Here is an 18,215-nt window from a genome sequence, read left to right on the forward strand (position 1 = left end):
ACAACAGGTGAAATGGGAAAACAGTTCCTGGCGTGTCCCAGTATTCACTGTCTCTGAAGGTATAGAAGAGCGTAAGAAGACTCTGCTGGGTCAGGCCAATGGCCTATTCAGCCCAGCATCCTGTTCTCACAGTGATCAGCACAAGAGCACTCTCGCCTCCTGTGGTTTGCCAAAACAGGTATTCAGAAGTACTGCTGCCTCCAGCTGTTGGAGGCACAGCACCGCCATCACGCCTAATAGCCATTGGTAGCCCTTTCCTCCATGAATTTGTCTAATCTTCTTTTAAAGCCAGCTAGGTCAGTGGCCGTCACAACCTCCTATGGGATTGAGTTCCACAGTCTTAACTATGCGCTGTGCGAAGAAGCACTTTCCTTTATCTTTTGGCTGTACAGTGGTACCTCGGGTTACATACGCTTCAGGTTACATACACTTCAGGTTACAGACTCCGCTAACCCAGAAATAGTACCTCAGGTTAAGAACTTTGCTTCAGGATGAGAACAGAAATCGTGCTTCGGTGGCACGGTGGCAGCAGGAGGCCCCATTAGCTAAAGTGGTGCTTCAGGTTAAGAACAGTTTCAGGTTAAGAACGGACCTCCGGACCAAATTAAGTACATAATCAGAGGACCACTGTATATATGTGTGTCTGTAGATCAGGAGTGGAAAGCTTTTCCTATGAAAGGCTGTTAGGAAGAGTGGATCAGTGGCTATGACCAGTTTGGCAGAGGCAGACAGTTTACAGCATTGCATAGCTCCCCGCTCTATTTAATACCCCTCCCCATTTCTCTCCCGCACATAAATGCACACTTTGAGGGCCACTTTCAGGTTCCTCACCCGAAGCACAGACAGATAAATAGAGATGCACATGAAAAACTATAAGCTGCCCCCCCCCCGAAGCCTGAGGCCACCGTTTTAGAGAAAGATTTGTAAAGGTGAATAAGACTCCTCATATCTTCCTATGTTCAATCACAAGCACTGTGTAAGTAGCCCACTGTGCAAGCGCGCGGATGGGCTCCCATCTTCCCTCCCCAGTTTCAAACCACCAATAGACACAAATCTCTGACCACGTCCAGCTGGTGCATTGGGTAGGGAAATTGCATTCCAAGCAGCTATTCACATGCACCATTCCCCTGTTATCTAGCTGGCCTGATTCCATATATGTGAGCCTTCACACATACACCTGGATTGTGGGGGTATCTTGCGGGAAGCTGATCATCCATTACTAATCTTCATACACAGGACCCTCTGAGCAGCTGCTGGAAAATTCCAGTCTTCCTAGGAGCGTAGTCTATAAATCCTTTCCCTAATGCAGGGGTGGGGAGCCTCAGGCAAATGCAGCCCCCCCAGGCCTCTTTTATCAGGCCCTCAAAACCCTCCCCAAGCCACTGGCCCTATTTTGCACCATGTTTTTGCCTGTTTAAAGGTAAAGGGACCCCTGACCATAAGGTCCAGTCATGACCGACTCTGGGGTTGCGGCCCTCATCTCGCTTTATTGGCCAAGGGAGCCGGCGTACAGCTTCCGGGTCATGTGGCCAAGCTGCTTCTGGAGAACCAGAGCAGCGCACGGAAACGCCGTTTACCTTCCCGCCAGAGCGGTACCTATTTATCTACTTGCACTTTGACGTGCTTTCGAACTGCTAGGTTGGCAGGAGCAGGGACCGAGCAGCAGGAGCTCACCCTGTCACGGGGATTCGAACCACCGACCTTCTGATCGGCAAATCCTAGGCTCTGTGGTTTAACCCACAGAGCCACCCACATTCCAATCTGCCTGACTGAAATGTGCCCTCAAATTCTGATAAGCTGTTTTGATTGCCTGGGTGGAGGATGAAGATGGGCATGTGGTGGAGGAACTAGCCTACTGTACGAAGATAAACTGTACATTCCTCGCTCCACATACCCTTGCTTCCGGCCCTGCCCTCCACTGACATGTGGCCCCAGAAGATGGCACAAAACACAGCCCTCAGATTGGAAAATTGTTCCCCACCTGTTTTGTAATGTAAGCAGTATATAAAATTCGAGCCCATGCTCTCTATCAAGAGTTGAGGCTTGGATTTTTAAAAAAATGAACAAATGGTAAAGTAAAAGAGGAAAGTGAGGGAGGGGGGTAACTGTGTCCACGCCAGTTCCAGCGAAAGTAGTTTTCTGCTATTTAATTATGATGAATAATGGCTAGATAGGGAAATGGTTTCCTCTTAGATCACTTTCTCTTCTAGTCGTGATCACCTAATATTCCCATGGCAACTCTAGAGAAATATGGAAAGTAATATTAAGGAAAGCATTAAGTGTTAGTTTCTTTTAATGTTATGTGGCAGCTGGAAACAGAAAGTAGAAGTCACGTGATCAGCCTACTCTCTAAAGACCAGTGACACACTCCGAGGATCGTTGCTTTTGGTATTAAGAAAAACCGAACAAATCCTAGAACAAGCAGAAAGAATCACCTGGTAGCACTTTTCACACTTTTGTAATGGAAGTTCTATGCGTGGCCCAAAGCCCTGCCAAGCGTGGGCGTTAGACTTCATGCATACAGCAAGGACAACGGGGAACCTCCGAAAAGCCTGGGCCTGTAGCGTGGTCATGGGCAGTGTAAAATTGTCACCGTTTCCTTGAGCCGCAATGAGAACTTGAAGTTCTCTCTCAGTCTCTGCCTGCACTATGCATTTAAAGCAGTACCGTACCACTTTAAACAGTTACGGCTTCCAGTTATGGAATCCTGGGTGCCACTGAAGCCAAATCCAGCAACTCTCAGCACCCTGAAGCCATGACTGTTTGAAGTGACACAATACTGCTTTAAATGTCTAGTACAGATGGGGCCTTAGTCCCTGTGACATGGCTTTTGCCAAAGATGTCTGGGAGCTATAGTTTGCCAGCTGTGCCCCTCCAGGGTGCTCCCAATATACACGATTTTGGTTTCATGTGCAGAGGCACGGAACGTAACACCCATGTAAATTGGGAGTTGCCTGTGTTGCTTTTTCATATGCATTCTGCTTAACAATACACATGTTTACACAGACATCAGACCCACTGTGTTCAGTGGGGCTTACGTCCCCAGGGGCTTGCAACCTTTTTGGGCTAGCACTGCAGGTACATTAGGAATTCTGAGAAAATGCTGTGGGTGCAAGTCACAAAATGGCTGCTGTGGAAGCATGGCTTATTACAAAATGGCTACCTTGGTGGAGTGGCACAACACAAAGTAGCTGCCACATCCAAAAGACAGGACCCCAAAAGGGTGTGGACATGCTTCCCCTGATTGGTTGCCCCATATCTGTATGGGGGAAGGTGCCGATATCAACCACCACCATGGTCACGTACAGTGAGGTGTTCTTTTTCATGTGGGAAGGAAGTTAACAGGAACTGTGAATACAGTGGTCAACATGGAAAGGTAAATCTACTTCTGTACTCATGTGCGAAAGTCATTCCCAGGCTGGGTCCGAATTTTAGAAAAGTTTTCTTTTAAGTTGATCGGTTACTGGCTTTGTGACATCTTCCTTCACAAATGGAACAATAAGATGTTTTAGAATGTCAACACTACAGCTCTGAGAAGACAGAAAGAGCCGCTTGGAGAATCCTCAGCTTCTAAAGTTTCATTTGACATGATCGCTTGGGCGAGCCCATGTCCAAAGGGAACAGTTCTAATTGGCCATTAGTCCTGTGCTTCGCTTTGAAATCTGATCATACATGTCAAGACACAGCCATTTACAACTCCATAGCCTCTTTGAAGGCCAGCCTTGTGGCAGTTTCATCAGATGGGATTTAGAAAAATACAACACTGAGTTCTTTGACATGGTGTCTACCAGAAGCTTGGCGAAAACAGCTGTGGTCTAGCACAATTCCCAGAGTGCTCAGCTCATCCACCTCCCCTCTCTGTAATTGACACTGTGAATCCTACGACGTCTGCTAGCTGTGACACGCAATCCTCCGCCCCTCCAAAATGTCTTGGAGGGTCGTGCTAATGTGACAACTAGCCAGAGAAAGACTGATAAGGTGTCATTGGACAGCCTCATGGTAACGGCAGATATGTCTGCCATCTCAAATGATGACTGGATTCTCATGTACATGGATTTTAATAGGAAGAAATACAAAGACAGGCTGGGAGATCCATGTTGACTGTTTGGAATTGTTAAAATCCTAATCAACTCACATCTAGAACTAATTACAATACTTAGGTTTGATGCTGCACTGCCTCCCACAACCTGTTGCCCTCCATATGCTGTTGGACTACAACTCCCATCACCCCAGACCATTGACCATGTTGATTAGGGCTGATGGGAATTGTAGTAAAAAAATAAATAACTCGGGGGTGCAGAAGGTTGATCTAAAACTTCATATATATTATCTCAATAACCCTGTAACATGCTGTGGCGTTCGTACGAAGCCCCCAGTCGTCTCACGGACTATTGACCCATGCACCACTAATCCGCTGCCACCAACCAGGTCCTCCCTGGTAAAATCACTTCAGTCTCAGTCAGCTTTTCAATTAATAAAAAAGAGTGTATTTTATTTCAGACACAAACAAAACTTTTACAGCATTCCAAACGTTGTTGCTCTTTACTTTCTTAGTCTTATTTTCCTCTCTTTATCTCTTCTACCTCCCCACACTCAAGAACCCACTGCCCTAACTGTCTCTCTATTACCAACTGCCTTTCCCAACCAGCCAACCCACGGAATCCAACCAACTACCCACCCACAACTCCCAACGAACTCCTCCCAGAACTAGTTTTATAGACCCACTGACTCCACCCCCCTGGGTCCTGTCTGTGCAACCTATTTAACTATTTCCCCTCCAGCACTCTCTCATATATGTTAACGTCACACATGCAAAGCTGCCTTCTGCAACCATTACATCCATATCGCCAGCCTTGTTTTCTGTGACTGGCAGCGGCTAGGTCTGCGGCATCTGCTGCGTTGAGCTACTTTGATTGCTTTTGTTTGATTTGCTCATTGCAAACAGCTGAAAGCCTGTAAATTTTGATAATAAACCTGATTTGCAATGGGGGTTGAATACTTTCAGTTGCAACTGTATGTACCCAGAATAAACAACAGGAGTTGATCTAGACTCCATATCATAGTACAAGGCTCAATTATTATAAGTTAGGAGTTAGCAACTGATGGCATGTACCTAGGGTCCAATTAAGACCCCGGATGATTCCCTCCCCTCCAAATAGACAGACAAGGAGCATGGATGAGTGGCCTCTGTGGACTTTGCAGGGAAATCCTATTCATGTCTATGCCAAAGTAAGTCCTATGGATTTCAGTGGGACTTGTAGTTTACCCCTCATGGAGTGAAAATCCCCAGTAACCATTTTTTTCTTCTTTGTTGATCACTCGTAGCCAAATAAGATTGTCTTCCATAAACACAGTTTTAACAATGAATCCGTAAGTGACTGTGGAGGCCAATTCTGGACCCACACGTCCTTCCACAGTGGGGACATTGGTTTCTGGGCGGGAGTTGATCACAGTGTGGATTTGCCAAGCATGCCTTCCTCTTAGCACGTTTCTCCCTTGCGTCCTGAGTTTGAGTGTCTTCAAAGCCCATGACACCTTTGGTAAAGGCTGTTCTCCAATTGGAGCGCTCACAGACAGGTGTTTCCCAATTGCTGGTGTTTATACTTCATTTTTAAAAATTTGCCTTTAGACAGTCTTTAAACCTCTTTTGTTGACCACCAGCATTACGCTTTACATTTTTAAGTTGGGAGTAGAGTAGTTGCTTTGGAAGAGTAGTTGCTTAAACACACACACACCACACACTGGACTAGGAGTTTATATAGAAGCTGCAGGATCCACCTCTTTCTGGCTGTCATCCAAGCTTGATCAGAGTAAGGGTTTCCATGCACTTCCCTCCACCCACACACAGCCTTATGTGCAATTGGCCCAGCACTTGGAGGTGACTGTGAAGTCCTTGACCGGCTTGCCATCTCCTCTGCTCCTCTGGCCCTAGAGGAAATGAGAGGGGGTTGTCTGAGAGACAGCCAGGAACCCAGGCAGCTGATCTGGGAACCTTTGGGCCTGAGGCAGGGAGGTTCTTACCCAGGGTTGAACCCTGACAGGTTTGCACCTAACACATTATTATTATTATTATTATTATTATTATTATTAATCTCCCTCCCGCTTTCATGGGATTCACCTTTCCCACAAAAGGTGAGGCATTTGGGACCACTTTGAGGTGGGTGGAGGCACATATTTTATTTGGGGAGGGCTTACTGAGAGGCAGCAAAGGGTTTACCTTTTTAAAAAATATGGGGGGAAACTACCCCCCCCCAAAAAAAACAGCAGCCCAACTACATGGCAATCTCTCCAAAATGTTTTTTGATGTAATATACTGTTAAAGATATAGGTGAGGGGGATCCCCCTAAATATTATTATTATTATTATTATTATTATTATTATTATTATTATTATTATTATTACTGCTACTACTACTACTACTACTACTATTACTACTACTACTACTACCTCACCCATTTATAACCTGCCACTCTGGGCGGCTTACAGCACATATAAAAACATCAAACATTAAAACCTTCACGTAGGAAAATGTATTTGTATCACTGTAGTATTATTTGCTGATGTGTTACAGTTGATGCGGGTGGCGCTGTGGGTAAAAGCCTCAGCGCCTAGGGCTTGCCGATCGAAAGGTCGGCGGTTCGAATCCCCGCGGCGGGGTGCGCTCCCGTTGCTCGGTCCCACCGCCTGCCAACCTAGCAGTTCGAAAGCACCCCCGGGTGCAAGTAGATAAATAGGGACCGCTTACTAGCAGGAAGGTAAACGGCGTTCCGTGTGCGGCTCTGGCTCGCCGGAGCAGCGATGTCACGCTGGCCACGTGACCCGGAAGTGTCTATGGACAGCGCTGGCCCCCGGCCTCTTGAGTGAGATGGGCGCACAACCCTAGAGTCTGTCAAGACTGGCCCGTACGGGCAGGGGTACCTTTACCTTTACCTTTTAGAACTACTTGTAGTGACATTATGAATGGACAGTGAGTAATATCAATGGTTTTTAAATTACATTGGACATGCGGTATGATGCTATAAAACGGAACCAGGGAAGGGATTAGGGGGAAGTCAATTTTAATAGGTATGGTTATGAATTTGTATTGTTGTTGTTTTATTTTTGTTATTTTTGGAAACTCAATAAAATATTATTTAAAAAAAATCTTGGAGGGAGGCAGACTTCCTCCATGCGGAATGAAGGTGTAAATAGGTGAATAAACCATATTTCTTAAAGCACAGCGGTCTCCACCTTGTCTTCTGTTCTCCAAAGGGGCACAGACCCTGTGTGTGTGCCCGGGACACCATGTGCTCTTGCCACCATTTGGCAGGTACCCGGCTTTTGTAACATTACTTAGTTCAGTTGGTTAAGAACATAAGACTCTTAAGATTAGGATTGTGGGTTCGTGCCCCACATTGGGCATTGCTGCATTGCAGGACCAGATGACCCTTACGGTCCCGTCTAACTCTACAATTCTATGATTCTAATATCATTCCCACTGGAGCATTTTGCCACGGCACAGGGCTGTTGTTTGTAGATCTACCACTGCTTGAAGCAACGACAGTGGGTGTTTTGTTTTCTTAGCAGTCACTGCTCTGGGCGGTAAATAAATAACAACAGAACACAGAGAAACCACGGAGGTCAAGTACAAGCCACTATGCACTATCAAGCCATATTCATGTGAGCGGAAAATAGCAGTGCAAAAAGAGCTGACCTTTGACATTCTTCACATTCGTCACCTTACAGTGGAGATTGTCGTGACACATCTATAAAAAGCTTGGCCTACATATGAAGGGAAATCCATATGGAAACACACACACACACACACACACACATGCTGCCTCCTTTCAAAGTATTAAGCCGCATTCGCACCACCCCAAACTTCATCTTTTGTCACCCACCTGAAAACAACTCATTTATTTGACATATTTTTGTTCTACCCATCTCCCTAAATCGGGTAAAAACTCAATAAGCTGAATATTTCAGCCCAGGATTAATTTTGGGCCTGTAGTGCAATGGTGGCTGGTGCCCATTTGAGACTGTTAGGGTGGAAGTTGGGGAGACCAACAGTAGGTGGAGCCCGGGCCAATGACAGACAGCGCCAAATATTTCTAGTTTTGACTCCCTCCACCCTGCTAGGTTTTATAAGGGGGGGGGGGAAGCTGATGAGAGCGCTACTCCCTTGGGTTCCCATATTTTGTTGGACTACAACTCCCATCACCCACAGCTCACAGGACCAGTGGTCAGGGATGATAGGAGTTGTAGTCCAACAACACCTGGGGACCCAAGGTTGAGAAAGGCTGCCCTAGACCGATTGTAAGCAGAAAAGCAGGCAAGTGGAGACTGGCTCAGGGCAGAGTGAGGTCTGTGAGGCAGTGCCCCACTTGCCCTCGCACTGCTAGTGTCTGTGAGCTAGAAAACCCTGTCAGGGCTGGGTCAAGACACAGCTAGGAAAATCTACCATGTGATGCCTCTACTCATTCAGATGGAAATATCCCAGGATCATCATTTCAAGGTCCACCTTGCCGTTGAACAAAGTTGTTGTTTTTGTCACACTGGGTAAAGTCCAGTTTCAGTCACGTGGTTTCTGAGATGCCATTTCAAAATAAACATTTGACTTCATATCCGAATTAATTTCCAGTAGAGACAAGGACAGCATCAGAATGGATTTGTTCCAAGAGAATAGCTGACCTGAGTCACCATGGAAGAATGTGGTTGGAGGGAAGGGAGGTATTTTGACAGAGGAGCACTGGTTCGACTCATTGCAAATAGATTGCAGATGTGAAGAGATGGCGGTGACCTTCTCTTGCTGTTTTCTGCTCCTAAAATTAAATCGGAGGGAAAGTCTGTAACCACCACAACCACTAACACCACTTCAGACAAAGGTCTTGTTCTCACTGAGGTGTTAAGCATGTGACTAGATTGTGTCACGGCAGACTGCTGAAGGGGCTTACTTGGTCAAATGCTTATTCCGTACAAAAAGTTCATTCCACATGAAACACAAGATATTAGGGAGAAGGGAGTCTGGCCTACGCTTCATCCCTGATCTGCTGGTTTTCTAGGTGCAGCCAGGGGCCTATTTGGCACGGAGGATGCAAAACAAGTCGTTAGTGCTTGTTTTGTTTATATTATTTATTTTTAAAAAATCTGTTCCAATTCTTTCTCACAACGAAACGCAAAGCAGCTCACACACAACAATAAAAACAGAATGAAACAAATGGAATCCCATCTCTGGAAGGGCTTTAAAGGTTAAATCCAGCACCTTGAATTGAGCTCCAAAACAAATCGGCAGTCAATGCAAATCACGTCGAAATGGTGAGATGGAACTGAATTGCCTAGCTAGCTCCCATCAACATTGTGGTTTCAGTGTTTTGCGCTAATTGAAATTTCTGAACACTTCATGGGCAACCCTCTTTAAATAACTCAGGTTTTCTAGGCCATTCAGTCGAAATAAGGCTGCAATCCTGTAACTACTTATGTGGGTGTAAGCCCTATTGAATTCAACAGGACTTAATTCTGAGTGGATGTGAATAGGATTGCAGTGTAGGACCTTCTTGATATCTTGATTACTTCTTTAGGAACCCAAAAGTGTAGCGGAGACAGGGCAAGCAATGAAGGAATACACAATTTCATACAAGTTCAACATAAAGTCATTTCATTTATTGTTAGTTTTGTTATGATTATCATCAGCTATTTTAGACCACCCTCTTAGACCACACAGTCCATTTTTTTGGCAGGCCACATATGTATCATATGGTGCTGTATTATTATTATTATTATTATTTTACACCCTTCAACCTAAGGTCTCAGAAAGGTTCACAGCAATTTAAAATTGTTGTTGTTTAGTCGTTTAGTCGTGTCCGACTCTTCATGACCCCATGGACCAGAGCACGCCAGGCACTCTTGTCTTCCACTGCCTCACGCAGTTTGGTCAAACTCATGCTAGTAGCTTCGATAACACTGTCCAACCATCTCGTCCTCTGTCGTCCCCTTCTCCTTGTGCCCTCAATCTTTCCCAACATCAGGGTCTTTTCCAGAGAGTCTTCTCTTCTCATGAGGTGGCCAAAATATTGGAGCCTCAGCTTCAGGATCTGTCCTTCCAGAGAGCACTCAGGGCTGATTTCCTTAAGAATGGAGAGGTTTGATCTTCTTGCAGCCCATGGGACTCTCAAGAGTCTCCTCCAGCACCATAATTCAAAAGCATCGGTTCTTCGGCGATCAGCCTTCTTTATGGTCCAGCTCTCCCTTCCATACACCACTACTGGTTAAACAATAGCTTTAACTATACGGACCTTTGTTGGTAAGGTGATGTCTCTGCTTTTTAAGACGCTGTCTAGGTTTGTCATTGCTTTCCTCCCAAGAAGCAGGCGTCTTTTAATTTTATGACTGCTGTCAATTTAAAATACAACATTAAAAAAATAGTTTAGAACTCTTAAATTACTTCACAAGAACAGGGTGAACCCCCAAAGTATACCTCTCAATGACCAGGGAAAAGAGCATAAAATGAAACCAGTATAGCAAAGGTTCCAGATGCTCCTCTCTGAGAAGGGAGTTCTACAACATGGGGCTGCCACAGAGGATGCCCTCTCCTGAGCCGCTGCCACCCATAGCTTCTGAGCGTGGTGGACAACCAAGAAGGCCTCTTCTGCTGATCTTAGCACCCAAGAAAATCTGTAGTGAAAGAGCTGGCCTTTCAGATATTTGAGGCCTATTTGAGCACCTTGAATTGGACCTAGAAACCAAGTGGCAACTGGGGGGAAAAGAAAAAAGAAACCAACTGGCAACCAGTACAGCTGTTTTAAAACAGAGGGATATGAGCTTGAAATGGAACCTTAACCAGAAATCTGGTTGCTGCATTGTGGACTAGTTGAAGCTTCCAAGTCCTCTTCAAGGGCAGCTCCATGTAGAGCACATTTCAGTAACCCAGTCTGGAACCTACTATGTTGTTGAGCACATCATGCAAACCCCAACCTTTTCTCTTTGTAATGTGTGAGTTGGGATCTAAGTAGCGGGGGACAATGAGAACTTGAATATTGTAGACTGTACTTCTAAGTTTGAAAAACTAGCGACTAGCTCTAGTTTATATAATCTGTTATTCTCCTTTTGAGTTTCAGTCCTCGTATGAGGAACAGCTACTATATGTCAGCAGGTTAAGAAGTAGCCACTGTTATTTTTTTTTTACCCTTGACAATATAGTTAAAATGCAAATTTTTCAAATTTCAGCTTGTAAAGGACAATCTGTTCTCCACTCACAAAACATTTACCCCATAACATTTTGGCTCACATGAGCCACCCACACAGAAACCAAAACAAGCTGTTAGGAGAAAATAGGAAGAGCATTTGACTATTGTCCCCATTAAAAAAAAATTAAGAAAAGAAAAACCCACCCTTCTTTACACTGTACCATAACTTGTTTCAGTATGTGTGATATCTTGCGAGATTTGAGAAAGCAAAATGTGTTTAGGAAATGTTAGAAAGTGTCATTGTCATATGGAACCATTTGAAATCTATGTCAATCTTTTCTCACCTCGGGATATAAGACGTGTGAAATAGTTTTGGAAGCATTGCTGGATATAAGGGTAATGGATCTGATCAGTCCCTGAGAGCCCCATGCAAGAGCAGGATATGACTATGTGTTTGCATTGTAATATAAAGTTTGGCAAATGCAATTAAATGATGTAATTTTCATAATCTGTCTCACACCAGGGGCTCTAATCTTACATATGAAGTTGCCATTACTGAATCAGAGCATTGGTACAGCCAGCTCTTTCCTGTCTGCACCGTGTCCCAGTGTGGACATCTTGCTAAACCATAGTTTAGTGTGACAACAATGAGCTACAGTGAACCTCAGGCTTGCGCATCCCACACACAAATCCAGTGCAGCCACAAGGGAGAGCTGGGCAGATTTTGTTTCCAGTTTAGCTTAACTGCAACTTCTTGTGTTGTCCAAACCCAACAAACTCGTGTTTTGTTTGAAACAACTCAACTTTAAACCATCTCTTATGGAGCTGCCATGTTTAAACAAAGTACCGTTAACATTAACCACAGTTTAGGGGCATGGGTCAGCAAACTGGATCAGGCCCAATTGCCTTCTGGATCTGGCCCATGGACGGTCAGGGAATCGCCGCGTGGATTACCAGCGGGTGCCTTCTTTCCCTCTCCCTCAGACGGCAGTGCCACCAGAGCCTCCTCCCTCCCTCCTCCTGGCTTCTCCCCGCCCTGCCTAGAGGAGGAAGGGATCTGGGTTTTGCTGGTGTTAGGAGCAGTAGCGCTCGAGTGGCCGCCATTTTAAGCAGCCCCTCTCCGGAGCCCTTTTGCACGTTGTTCATCGTCCCTCTGCCGCCATTGCCACCAGACCCTGCCGCTCGCAAGACACAGGTAAGCAGCCACCGGGGCTTGTGGTGCTCTTGCATCCCCCCCCCCAATATAGTCTGGCCCCCCACAAGGTCTGAGGGACAGTGGACCAGCCCCCTGCTGAAAACGTTTGCTGACCCCTGCTTTAGGGTTTGGATGACACAGTCATGATGTACAGTCTAAAAACAAAACAAAAAAATTTCCTTCCAGTAGCACCTTAGAGACCAACTAAGTTTGTCATTGGTATGAGCATTCGTGTGCAAGCACACTTCTTCAGATACATGCACACAAATCTGTGCCTGCACACGAAAGCTCATACCAATGACAAACTTAGTTGGTCTCTAAGGTGCTACTGGAAGGAATTTTTTTATTTTGTTTCGACCACGGTAGACCAACACGGCTACCTACCTGTAAGTCTAAAAACAAACATATATAAATAAAACATTAAAACAAAAATGCAACCAGAACCCAGGAAAACAGCAATATTAAAACACATAAAAGCATATAAAACTAAATTGCAGAGGTTTCAATAACATAAAATGGGGTCCAGCTTCAATGGTCAGGAAAACCCTGGGTAGAAAGCAAAGTCTTCAAAAGATTTCTGAAGCAAGTGACGGTTGCCACTTCACTTATGGCAGAGGGAAGCGCATTCCACAGTACAGTGGTAAAAACAGAAAATGCCTGCTTTGGGCTCACCTCCCTATGATGTTCTGCCTGGTGGGGTGCCACAAGTAGAATTTCCCCAGCTGATCTGAGTGATCTTAGAGGCCTATACAGGAATAAGTGGTCCTTCAGGTAAACCGGTCCCTAGTTGTTCAAGGCTTCATATGTTAGACAGCAAGACCTTGAGCACATGCCCATTATCTAATTGGCAGCCAGTGAAGCTCCCCCAGCACAGGTGTAATATGTGTGCTTCCAGGAGCTCCACTCCACAAACTGGGCACAGCATTCTGCACCAGCTGCAGCTTCAGGATCAATCCCAAGGGAAGACACACACACACAGCAGGTGACAGTAGTCCAGTCGTAGTTGCAGGTACCTGAAATACAAGTCAAGCCCACAGGGTCCCCAGATGGACCCTATCCACCACTCTTGGGTCATGCTGTGTGGAATGTGGTTTGTGTGAGCATCATGGTGGAGCAGTTGGGTAGTGTATGATAGTCAGGAGAAGCACATCAGGAGTTATTCACACTAACAGAATAATAACAAGTGGCTGGGGAAACACGTTTGATTTCTTTGTGGAAAGGCCCTACGCATCTTTTGAAATTTGATGGGAAATTGGAATTAATTTTGTAAACCAGCTAGGTGATGTTGCAAGCCTCCGTTCTCAGAGCATCCTAGAGCAATAGGAAGCTGCCTTAATGTCAAACCACAAAAGCAACTGAGATAACCATATGACAAATATCCATAGTTGCAAAGTAAAATGTTGCCAAAAAAAAAAAATCATCCACCCACAAAACAATCTGTATGTGGCGCTGAGGAACAAAATGTAAATTACTGTGAAGGGCAAATATTTTCTTTTAGATTTGCAGTGTGTGTGTGTGTGTGTGTGTGTGTGTGTTTCTGCTTGGCAAACCTAGATAGAGATGCAGCTGCAAAAAGCCAAATGAAGCAAAGAATATAACAAGTGAACCGAACAACTTAAAGCAGGCGGAGCCAACGTAGTGTTTTCCGGATGTTGCTAGACTCAAACTCCCATAATCCTCCTCCATTCGCATGGGGCTTGGGGAGTTGGAGCAGAAGCTCTCTTACCCTACTTCCCCACATCATGCATGATTTTATATGCCTCTGAAATGTCTTCCTTTAGCTGCATTTCCCACCCCACCCCTATGGCTAAAATTCCATAGCTCAGGGATGGGGAATCCTTTTTTTATGGAGGGATGTTAACCCATGGGGAAAATCAACTGCAGGCTTTGTGAGTCTCCTTCTACTCCGCTTTAAGTCTCCAAGGTTGGAGTCTCCAGTTTTGGAGACTTAAAGGGAAATTGGAGACTTAAAAAGAGAAGGGGAAAGCTGAGCCCTTTGCAAGTCTCCCCCTTAGTGCTATTTTTCTAGAAGAAGAGGAGGAGGAGGAGGAGGAGTTTGGATTTGATATCCTGCTTTAAGTACCACCTCCAGCGGAAAGGTAAACAGCGTTTCTGTGCGCTTCTCTGGTTCGCCAGAAGCGGCTTAGTCAGAAGCTGTACGCCAGCTCCCTTGGCCAGTAAAGGAAGATGAGATGCCAGTGTGGTGTAGTGGTTAAGAGTGGTGGACTCGTAATCTGGTGAACCGGGTTCGCGTCTCCGCTCCTCCACATGCAGCTGCTGGGTGACCTTGGGCTAGTCACGCTTCTCTGAAGTCTCTCAGCCCCACTCACCTCACAGAGTGTTGTGGGAGAGGAAGGGAAAGGAGAATGTTAGCCGCTTTGAGACTTCTTCGGGTAGTGATAAAGCGGGATATCAAATCCAAACTCTTCTTCTCTTCAAGATGAGCGCTGCAACCCCAGAGTTGTCTGCGACTGGACCTAACAGTTAGGGGTCTCTTTACCTTTACCTTTAAGGAGTCTCAGAGAAGTGTGACTAGCCGAAGGTCACCCAGCAGCTGCATGTGGAGGAGCGGAGACGCGAACCCGGTTCACCAGATTATGAGTCCACCGCTCTTAACCACTACACCACATTGGCTGCCAGAGCTCTCCATGAGCTTCTCACTTGTTCTCTTAGAATGGCAATGGTGTCCACCTGAGAGGTGCTGGAGCTCCAGCTGAAAAAAATCCCTGCCCCCTCCAATTTTAAGTCCACAATCTCAGAGGCTTAAAAGGGAAGCACAAGGAGACTTTTTTTTTTAAAATAATGGCTTTAATTGTCATTTTGAAGTATATGGGAGGGAAGTGTGCTTGAATTAAAATATACATCATACCAGGGAAGCTGGCAAAGGTTATGGGGTGGTTTCAAAATGCTGACAGCAACGTAACTAGTGCACATGACAAGAAAAAAAGCAATCCCTTTAAAACAATAAAATAAAAGACATTCACAGTGGTTTGTATAAACAATATGCAATTCGACAGTAATCAGTTTCCTAGTCTTGCAGCACACTAGTGCCTCTTAAGGTCCTAAAAGAAAAGCAGGCATCACACACCACCTGGTCTGTACAGGTTCAAGGAGTCAATTGTACAATTACCCGGAATGACAGGATAAGTTGCTGTGAAGTATACAGCTGGAAAAATAAGGGAAAAAAGCATTTTTTTTCTCTCTTCAAATGAACATAAGAATTTTAAAAAACTCTTCTTGAGAAGGGAGAAAGTCTCATTTGCTGTTACAACCAGCAAACGCCATCCATCAAAATGAAAAAAACAACAACAACCCACAAACACATTAATCTAGTCTTAGCAAGCTGACAGATACAAGTTACCGTTTTAAAAAAATGATTATATACTATAGTACAAGTCCCAACTAGGCAGGGCCAAGAGTGATTATTTCTTTGCTTGTTTTGTGATCATACCCCTGGGTGGTGTTACAGGCCGGCTAGCATTGGGCTTCTTCTTCTCGGCAGGCTTCAAAATCTGATGAGCTCTGCATATAAGATCCAAATCATGTTTATGAAGGAACTTTGCAACCACTTCAGCTCCAAACGTGAAAGAAACTCCTCTGTCATTTTCTCCCCATCCCAGGACATCTTTGTCAGGGTCAGACCACAGCAGATCACAAAGGAGGCCTTGATCTGGCACATCAGTAGGCCGCATAATTCGTCGGATTTGTTCCATTGATTGGAGGTCTGGCGATAAGCCTCCATGACAGCAGAATATTTTCTCATCCACAATGGCTGCAATTGGTAAACAATTAAAGCAGTCTGTAAAGGTTTTCCACAGCTTGATGTTGTATCTTCCTTTACATTCATCGTAGAAGCCATAAATTCTATTAATGCTGGCACATTCATGGTTCCCTCTAAGGAGGAAAAAATTCTCTGGGTATTTTATCTTGTAGGCCAGTAAAAGACAAATTGTTTCTAAAGATTGTTTCCCTCTATCAACATAGTCACCAAGAAATAGATAGTTGCTTTCTGGTGGGAAACCTCCATATTCAAAGAGTCGAAGTAAATCATAGTATTGTCCATGGATATCGCCACATATTTTAAGCGGTGCTTCAAGTTCTAACAGAATGGGTTGACTGAGAAAGATTTCTCGAGATTTCAAGCATAATCCTCTTATTTCGTTCTCTTGAAGTTGCACATTTTTACCGGGTTTTGACCCTCTTAACTCCAGCGGCCGTTGGATGATGCTGTCGATGTCGAGCTTGTCAATATCCACCATTGCCATATAGCATCCAATCTTATGAGTCAGGGTAAGCCTGGGTAAAAAAAAAGTGTTTTCACAAGATGCCTGAAACAGCTGGTTTCTTCTTCGCATGCAGCAGAAGGAAGGGCATTCCAGAGTGCAGGGGGCAGCAGCAGAAAATGGTAATTTTTTGAATACCACCCAACTGATCTACAATATCAGTTTTTGAGATGGTGTGGACCTGCACTATATAGGGTCTCCTCACAGATTCACCAAAGGCATTATCATGTTTCAACTCCCTCCTAGCTTATCAAACCTTGGTTACAGCTCATGGTTAGAGAGGAGGTGACTTAACTGCAAACTCAGGTTCAGACAACCTGCTAAACCTTGCCTGAGTTCAGAGCAGCACAGAAATAAAAATGGCGAGGGAACACAGTGGCTGCAAGCTCCTCTCCAGGAGCCTGCATGTTTGTGCAGACCCGAGAGGCAGTAGTTTGGCTTACAATGACATGCGAACCAGACCACCGAGTCTGGCCAACCAGAGGTGACACAACCACCTCTTCTGTTGCTTTTTTTGGCCGCTGTGATGTCAAAAAGAGGCTAGCCAGTCCCATGCCAGGCCATGGATAATTAATATGGAAGACCTTAGGGTTACAAGACCCATAAGCACTTTTTAATGAATTGAACAATTACAGTCATACCTCAGGTTACAGCTGCTTCAGGTTGCGTTTTTTCGGGTTGCAGATCACTGAAACCCGGAAGTACCGGAACGGGTTACAGTGGTGCCTCGCAAGACGAAAAGAATCCGTTCCGCGATTCTCTTCGTCTAGCGGTTTTTTCGTCTTGCGAAGCAACCCCATTAGCGGCTAAGAGGATTAGCGCTATTAGCGATTTAGCGGCTTAGCGGCTATTAAAGGCTTAGTGACTAAGCTGTTAAAAGGCTATTAACGGCTTAGCGGCTTTGAAAAAGGGGGGGAAAGCGGGGGGGAAATGGCGAGACTCGCAAGACGAGTCTTGCGAAGCAAGCCCATAGGGAAATTCGTCCTGCGAAGCGCCTCCGCAACGGAAAACCCTTTCGTCTTGCGGGTTTTTCGTCTTGCGAGGCATTCGTCTTGCGGGGCACCACTTTACTTCCGGGTTTTGGCGCTCGCACATGCGCAGAAGCACTAAACCGCGCTTTGTGCATGTGCAGAAGCTCCAAATCGCAAGCAGCGAATGTGCAGACGCGGGTTGCGAACGCTGCAGGTTGCGAACATGCATCCCGCACGGATCACGTTCGCAACCCGAGCATCCACTGTATTGCCCAAGGACCTCTTCATCCCTTACATCACTGCCTGACCACTGAGGTCTTAGGAGGAGTCACAGTTATAGTAGTCGTCCCCATGGCTTAGATGTATGGCTTGTAACCAGTAGGAATGGTGCATTCAGCATCATGGGCCGAATTTTATAGAATTCCCTTCTGTTTGAAGTCAGACAGGCCCTCTCCCTATTGAGCTTCCAGCGTCTACTGAATTCTGGTGTTTAACTCATTTTTATTTGCATTGTATTGAGTTTCTTGTGCACTGCTGAGAGAATATTGTAAGTGAGGTATACAGTGGTACCTCGGGTTAAGTACTTAATTCGTTCCGGAGGTCT

General features: G+C 45.3%; 1 protein-coding gene and 1 pseudogene across 4 annotated transcripts in view; one reads left to right on the forward strand and one right to left on the reverse strand.

The window, feature by feature from the left end:
- BCL2L11 (BCL2 like 11) overlaps window positions 1–18,215 on the forward strand; it is a 94,681-nt gene that overhangs the window by 15,464 nt on the left and 61,002 nt on the right. The gene's annotated exons all lie outside the window — the stretch shown is intronic.
- On the reverse strand, window positions 15,144–16,616 carry LOC114594797 (serine/threonine-protein phosphatase PP1-gamma catalytic subunit A pseudogene; annotated as a pseudogene).

This window comes from Podarcis muralis, chromosome 3 (assembly GCF_964188315.1).
Source record: "Podarcis muralis chromosome 3, rPodMur119.hap1.1, whole genome shotgun sequence".
NCBI classification, from domain to species: Eukaryota; Metazoa; Chordata; class Lepidosauria; order Squamata; family Lacertidae; genus Podarcis; species Podarcis muralis.